This window comes from Rhinoderma darwinii, assembly GCF_050947455.1.
Source record: "Rhinoderma darwinii isolate aRhiDar2 chromosome 5 unlocalized genomic scaffold, aRhiDar2.hap1 SUPER_5_unloc_16, whole genome shotgun sequence".
Classification (NCBI taxonomy): domain Eukaryota; kingdom Metazoa; phylum Chordata; class Amphibia; order Anura; family Rhinodermatidae; genus Rhinoderma; species Rhinoderma darwinii.
Genome location: NW_027461772.1, coordinates 238,882 through 246,027, shown reverse-complemented (window position 1 = coordinate 246,027; position 7,146 = coordinate 238,882). Strand labels below are relative to the sequence as shown.

At 44.0% G+C, this 7,146-nt stretch overlaps 1 non-coding gene across 1 annotated transcript; it reads right to left on the bottom strand.

The window, feature by feature from the left end:
* Positions 1-345: 345 nt before the first annotated feature.
* LOC142685961 (U2 spliceosomal RNA) lies at positions 346-531 on the bottom strand. Its single transcript, XR_012855374.1, has one exon. It is a non-coding gene; the product is annotated as a U2 spliceosomal RNA (small nuclear RNA).
* Positions 532-7,146: the final 6,615 nt, after the last annotated feature.

Here is a 7,146-nt window from a genome sequence, read left to right as displayed (position 1 = left end):
TGGTGCTGCATCAATCAGTGGCTGGCTCAGGTGCAGCTCTTTAACTTACCTAGGAGGGAGGGCGGAGAGAAGACAAGGAAGGTGAATGAGCTGTTCCAATGTGAAATGCCGGAAACACAGAAACACAGAAGACACACACACACACACACACACACAACAAGAGGTGGCAATGTATTAATTAATTGCATTTAATAAATGAGCTCATTATCACACATGACTGTACAAATGCATTGTCCAACAGGTGTTGAAATAATGGGATTAAAAGGGGAGATCCCATCAGAAAGACAAAAACAATAGCAAACACAAATAGCACTTTTGGAATCTGATTTTAGTCAACACATAAGGGAAGGGTGCACCGGTCCTGGAAATACTGCAATACCAGGTCAATGCGTGGAGTGGACAGAGCAAGCTCTATTTCCATCTCCCTGTTCTAAAAATCCATTTAATATATGGTCCCCAGATAGGGGACGTATCAGATATTAAACTGATAAGAACAGATTTTTTTTAAGTTGGCTACCCCTTTTCAGGGGTGTCAATGATTTATTTCATGATAAAAAATACAGTTTACAATAAAACCAACTTTTGTACAAATAAATAACAATAAAATCAATATTTCATTGCATTACATTACATAAAAGGGACATGGTGGCAAATCTTTATATGTTGGAGTTCCATTCTTTCACAAACCATTTATTAAGAAGGGTGGCATTTCTTTTTTTGTCTAATAAATAATAAATGTACATTTCGCTAAAACAAAGACCTAAAACATCATCAGTAGATAAAACATCGTGCTTAAAAATCAGGATGTTCCTGGCCTTCCATAGAGCTTCTTTGGCGCAATTCATCGTCTTCCACGCTATTATCTTTTGGCTCGCGGTTGGGCATCCAAATAGTCCATATAAAATATCTTCATAATTCAAATCTTTCAGGTCTGCCATCTTTACCAAAAGAGGGAATATTTTTTTCCAAAATTCCTTCGCAAAATCACACGTCCAAAAAATGTGTCGAATCGTTTCCTCGGCCTGGCAGCCTTCCCTCGGGCAGACGGCAGACCTCGCGAGCCTCCTTCTGTATTGGAATGCCCGGCATGGAAGACATTGATGAATGCAGCTCCAGGCCAGGTCCATCTGTGTATTAAAAAGATAAAACACATTAATAATTTTGAAGATAAAAGCACTTCGTTCCTCATTAAAATTCTCAATCCTGCTGACCGTCTCACTTTCTCTTAGGTCTTTAATTAATTTTTTACTATTTTTCAGCTCATTTACATTTTTTCCCTTCAGGTTGAATAAGGTCACTATCTTTTCTAAAATCACATAGTTTATTGAGAGTTTAAAAGCGTAAGGTGAGGATAAAACAATGTTGAACCACCCAAACCTTCGCATTAAAAACCCTGTATTAAAACGTAAAAAATAGGACCAATAATGTTCTTTAAAAAGGGAATTAAAACAGAAACTGAAGAACTTGATTAAAAGAAACCTGTTAAAATTCGGAAAATCTTTGCCACCCTTCGGTTTGGATTTCATCACAATCTCTCTTTTAAGTTTCTCCATTCTGGAACTCCAAAAGAAGGTAAAACATGCTTTAGTAATTTTTTGCAATAAAACCGTGGGGGGAGGGAAAACCATACTGAGATATAAAAGCAGGGGTAAAATGACCATTTTAATAATTAAAACTTTTCCCTCCATGGTAAGTTTTCTCATGTTCCACATACATATTTTTTGATTTACCTTCTGCGCCACCATGTCCCAACTGATAAAACCATTATCGCACTCACTGAAGGAGACACCTAAAATCGTAATATTATCTGACACAGGGACGGGTATGTCTCTAAAAGCCATGCTTCCTATATTTAAAATATTACTTTTGTCGAAGTTCACCTTAAAACCGGAAGCACAGCAATAAAACTCAATTTGTCTGAGGGTTCTCTGAAGCGACAGGGTGTCCCTGCAAAAAACCGCTACATCGTCCATGTACCCCACTGCTTTAGCCTCTACGCCGCCACCCCCGGGCAGGGGGACTCCACGTATTAACTTATCGCGGCGAATTGTACACAGTAGAGGCTCTAATGCGCAAATAAAAAGCAGTGGGGACAAGGGACACCCCTGCTTCACCCCTGAGTCTAAAATCACGTCCTGTGTCTTAAAACCATTCACTAAAATTTTGCTTGTGCAATCTTTATAAAAGGCTTTAAGTGATAATAAAAATCCTTCAGGTATACCCATACGCTCTAAAACCTTAAAAAGATAAAAATGAGAGACACGGTCGAACGCCTTCTCGAAGTCTATAGATAAAATGGCTAATTTACCTCTTCTAGACCTCGTGTCCTCAATCACATCTTTTACCAGGTTAAGATTATCCCAGATGCTGCGGCCTGGCACCCCACACACCTGGTTAGAGTGTACAATGTGGGGTATTATGGCTTTTAATCTATTTGCGCACACTTTTGCCATTATTTTATAGTCGCTATTCAGAAGGGTTATTGGTCTCCAGTTCTTCAAAACTGCGATGTCACCTTTCTTATGTAGCAGGGAGACCTCACCCTTCCGCCAGGACTTAGGCAGCATCTTGGAATTAAAAACTTCATAAAAAAGGCTAAAAAGATCCTCTTTTAAAATGTCATAAAATTTGACATAAAACTCACTGGGTATACCGTCCGGTCCGGGAACTTTTCCGGCTTTAAAACTCTTTACCGTTTCTAAAACCTCCTGCTCCGTCAGCTCCTGTAATAAAAAATTCTGGGAGACAGGGTCTAAAACAGTAGTAATCTCCTTCAGTGAGTCACGCATAAAATTATGATCCACAGTTTTAACACTAAAAAGGTCAGCATAAAACTCATGAACTTTACTTAAAATACCCTGTACATCTGACACACCTTCAATATTTTTAATAATAGCCTTTTTATTGTTAATTTTTTTAAAAAAGTACCTGGAGCAGGTCTCATTCTCCTCCACATGCTGAATTTTGGAACGAAAAATGATTTCTTTGCCTTTCTGCTCCAGGCACTGAGCTATTTCTTTTTTTAAATTAGTGATGTCAGTTTTAACGTCAATTTCATTATCTCTCATCTTGTACAGGGTCTGCAGACGGGTGCTGAGAATTTTAAAAAAAGCATGTTTTTCTCTGGCTTTCGCCACGCTCTTTTTAATAAAAAATTCCTTTATTCTTTTTTTCATTTTCTCCCACCATGCACTGATGGGAGTACGCATGTCTCTCCCCCGCCTGCATTTTTGGTAAAATTCAATAAAATCAGTAAAAACCTGTGGATCATCTAAAAGGGAAACATTTAACTTCCAGGACTTCTTACACACCGGTTTATTAAAATCACGCTTTACATAAAATGATAAAAGCTTGTGATCTGAGAAAACATTAGTTAAAACTTCACAATTAAAAGGCAGTACATTCTCATTACAAAAAATAAAATCTATCCTGGAGCTACAGGTGGCGTTGCTCCAGGTAACGCCGGCTTCCTCTGGGCTGCTCCTATTACATTCTTTGTACAAATCTGTTAATTTAAAATCATTTACAATATCTTTGAGCAGTCCAGAGGTCTTATCGTAATTCCTACTTGTAGTACTGGTAAGCCGGCGTTCCCCCCTCAGGATACAGTTAAAATCACCTGCGAGGATAAAAGGCTCAGTTGTATTAATAAAAAGAGGTAACATTTCTAGCATCTCTGCTCTCTCATTTTTGTCAGGTGAGCCGTAAAAATTTAAAAACTGCCATTTTACGCCGTCAATAAAAGCTTTAACCAATAAAATACGTCCTGGAAGAATCTCTTGAATAAAATCAATAAAAACGTTTCCCTTAAAAAGAATGGCGACCCCTGCTGATCTGGACTCGTTAGATCCAGACCAGACTGATGGACCATACTTCCAATCCTCTTTGTATTTATGGTACTTCATTGCATGGGGAATGCCGCACTCCTGCAGGAAAAAAACAGAGGCTGCCAGGCCAGATAAAAAACTGAAGAGAGCAACCCTTCTGACTTTGGACTTGGCGCCCCTCACGTTGAGGGAGATCCCCTTTATTTCAGACATCGTGGAGTTTTAATTGTGTTAGTCTTGATTTTAAAAAATAAATAATCGTGTTACTTAAAATCAGACTTGGCCTCCACCAGCAATACCAGAAATCTCGCTTGAACTCATCTCCCCGCCCTCGTCTGACTCTAGCGAGAAAGGGGATGATTCAGGAGAGGAACTACCTTCCGTGAGCGTCGAGCCAACAGCCCTCATCTCGTATACAGGGAGTCCAGATTCACACAGCCTTACCTGGGTCTCTAACGGCTGACCATATAGGTCTGTATCGGGTGGGTCCCCCAAGGGCCCCGCCGCTCCCCCCTGAGGCCGTGCAGGCCGTTCTAGAGGGGGAGGTTGCGCACATGGCGGGGTGTCGGTTGGCTCGGGGGGAACAGTGCCCACCCTCCTCACCAGTAACGACGAGGGGGCGGTCCTAGGAGGAGCCTCACTTTGCTTTACGGACGTATCCATTTGCTCCTCCCCTGTCACCCCCCTACCGGCACGCTCCTGTTTACCCTTTTTACGGGGACCCACTTTCAGCCAACCTTCCTCTTCAGACTCCGTATCTAGAGACCCAGGATTGGGAGCAGGCCCGGCATCCACTGAGCAACCAGCACTCTGGGATGCCTCAGTTATCTCACTGGCCTGCCCCTTCTCAGCCTTACGTTTGGCTTGGCGTTTTTCCTTCGCACTGGACTCCCTTCTCTCCTCTGAGGCTGTTGGCTGTGAGGTACCTGCTTTGGCTCCAACAGACCGTACCCTTGAAGCCCAGGTACCCCGCTGCTCCTTTGCAGCACTGGCTTGTTCCTCTCCCTGAGGGCGGGGCTGGTCCGCTGGTGGAGCACGTGGGGGCGCCCCGGGTTGCTCTTCTTCTCCGCTTCGGTACCTATGAGGACAAGAAAAATACAAGTGACCAGTTTTTTGACAAAAGTTGCATTTTTTTTCTTCTGTGCACTCCCTTATATTGTGCTCTTTGCTTCCACAGTTTCTGCAGGTGACATCGCAGTTAAAACTGGTATGTCCATAGGTACCACAAGCCCTGCAGAAGTTTGGCATCCCTGAGAAGTAGAGGTCGCCATTCACATTTCCAATTTTAAAACGAGCCGGTGGTAATCTCGTTTCTTGGGTGGAGGGGTCCTTAATCAGCGTAACTAAAAACTTCCATTTGGCGGTCCACACTCCACACTCGTTCATCACTTTCCCCAGGAGTTTGACATTTTTGAAGTAGGCAGCTAGAAATGCTGCCACTTCCATATCTCTCACATATGGGGAATACATTTTAATCACCACGAGTTTGGTTATTTCAAATTCATGCTCTACTACCTTGACTCCCGCTGCTACGAGTTCACCTTGTTTCCTCTCAGCTCGGTCCATAGCATCACGGAGTATTCCTTCTCCCATGAAGGTGACATCGTAGATTCCTCGCTTCGGGTAGTCCTGGATAGCCAAGAGCTCGTTCTTGTGGACCGCCAGCAGATCTTCCAAAATGGCGTGGACTAAAAATTTAATACCACGGGGACCGCCTCCACCCTCTGCCACGATAAATCGTGCAGAATTCTTAAGCCGGGCGTACACCGGCACCGCATCGGGTTCGCCTGCCATTAGCGTGGCCAGGTCGAACCGCACAGCTTTCGCTGCGCCCCTTGTCTTACGGAGACCAAGGGGCTGGGGGGGATCGCAACTCGTTGCTCAGGACTAAGCCTCTCTCCCAAATAGCAGCACGGGGGTGAAGTCCAGGCGAACCTGGACGATCCCCCGAGGCCGAGAGAGAGGGTACCTGAGCACCTTCTGACTAAAAACCTCCTGTATAAATACACTTGGTCTTAGCCAAAAGGCCGAGAAGCGATAACCCGAATGGGCCTGGCGTTGACCGAGCCTGCCTAATACTGCTGTTCACCCCTTGCAGCGATTCAGCCTACTTCTAGGCAATTCCATGGGGCCCTGCAGGCTCACACACATTTACAGCTACTAAGCGGGAGGTGAATAAAGGCCGGAGAGGAAGCTACACAGGATTTGCTTCTTTTGCTTGCACCACAATGCAGTGCTGAAAGAGGAGGAATCTACATAAAAACGCCTTCTTGGCAACGCCCAAATGCCCTCCTGCCGTGCAAATACTGGCAGCAGCAGCAGCAGTAAGTGCATGCCCACAGCCACCCCTTGTTCCTTCACAACTTGTATTAGCTTTAATCCAGTCCAGTGCTGCCTGCTGAGCAGCACTGACCAACACTGCCTGGGCCCAGGCTTTTATCTATCTCTGAGGCCCCATTATGATGTCAGAAAGCTGGCTCTGGAATCCTGAGGGCTCCACTATGACACGTGCAAAGTTCCGTCTGAACTTTATATAAGACGGTGAGGCTCAGTCAGTCACTCAGTGTTGCCTGAGAGGCCAACACTGCAACAGCCGGCCGCCAGGCTGTCTTTTTTTTGCACATTTATTTGCCTCCAGGAGGCCACAAGAGGGAGACAAGGGACTGCAAAATGGAAAATAAGCATCCACCAACTTTACAGACAACTTCTCCTTGCTCCTACAACCTCCATCCTTGCACAGTTTGTTATTCTTCCAGGTAACAAAGTAACAAATCCAAATTGCTGCTCTCTTTGTAGGCAAGCAAGGGTTTGTTGCAACTGCAATTCTTACTTCTTCTTGAAATGTAGGGACGACAGTACATTCCATCACATCCATCTAGTGTACACAGGTAGGTCCATTGTGGCGGGTAGGCGGCTGGCTGCTTTAATGGCTGTTTGCTGTTCCCCTACTCCACTCCACTCCACTATTTGACTGTGGTGCTGCATCAATCAGTGGCTGGCTCAGGTGCAGCTCTTTAACTTACCTAGGAGGGAGGGCGGAGAGAAGACAAGGAAGGTGAATGAGCTGTTCCAATGTGAAATGCCGGAAACACAGAAACACAGAAGACACACACACACACACACACACACAACAAGAGGTGGCAATGTATTAATTAATTGCATTTAATAAATGAGCTCATTATCACACATGACTGTACAAATGCATTGTCCAACAGGTGTTGAAATAATGGGATTAAAAGGGGAGATCCCATCAGAAAGACAAAAACAATAGCAAACACAAATAGCACTTTTGGAATCTGATTTTAGTCAACACATAAGG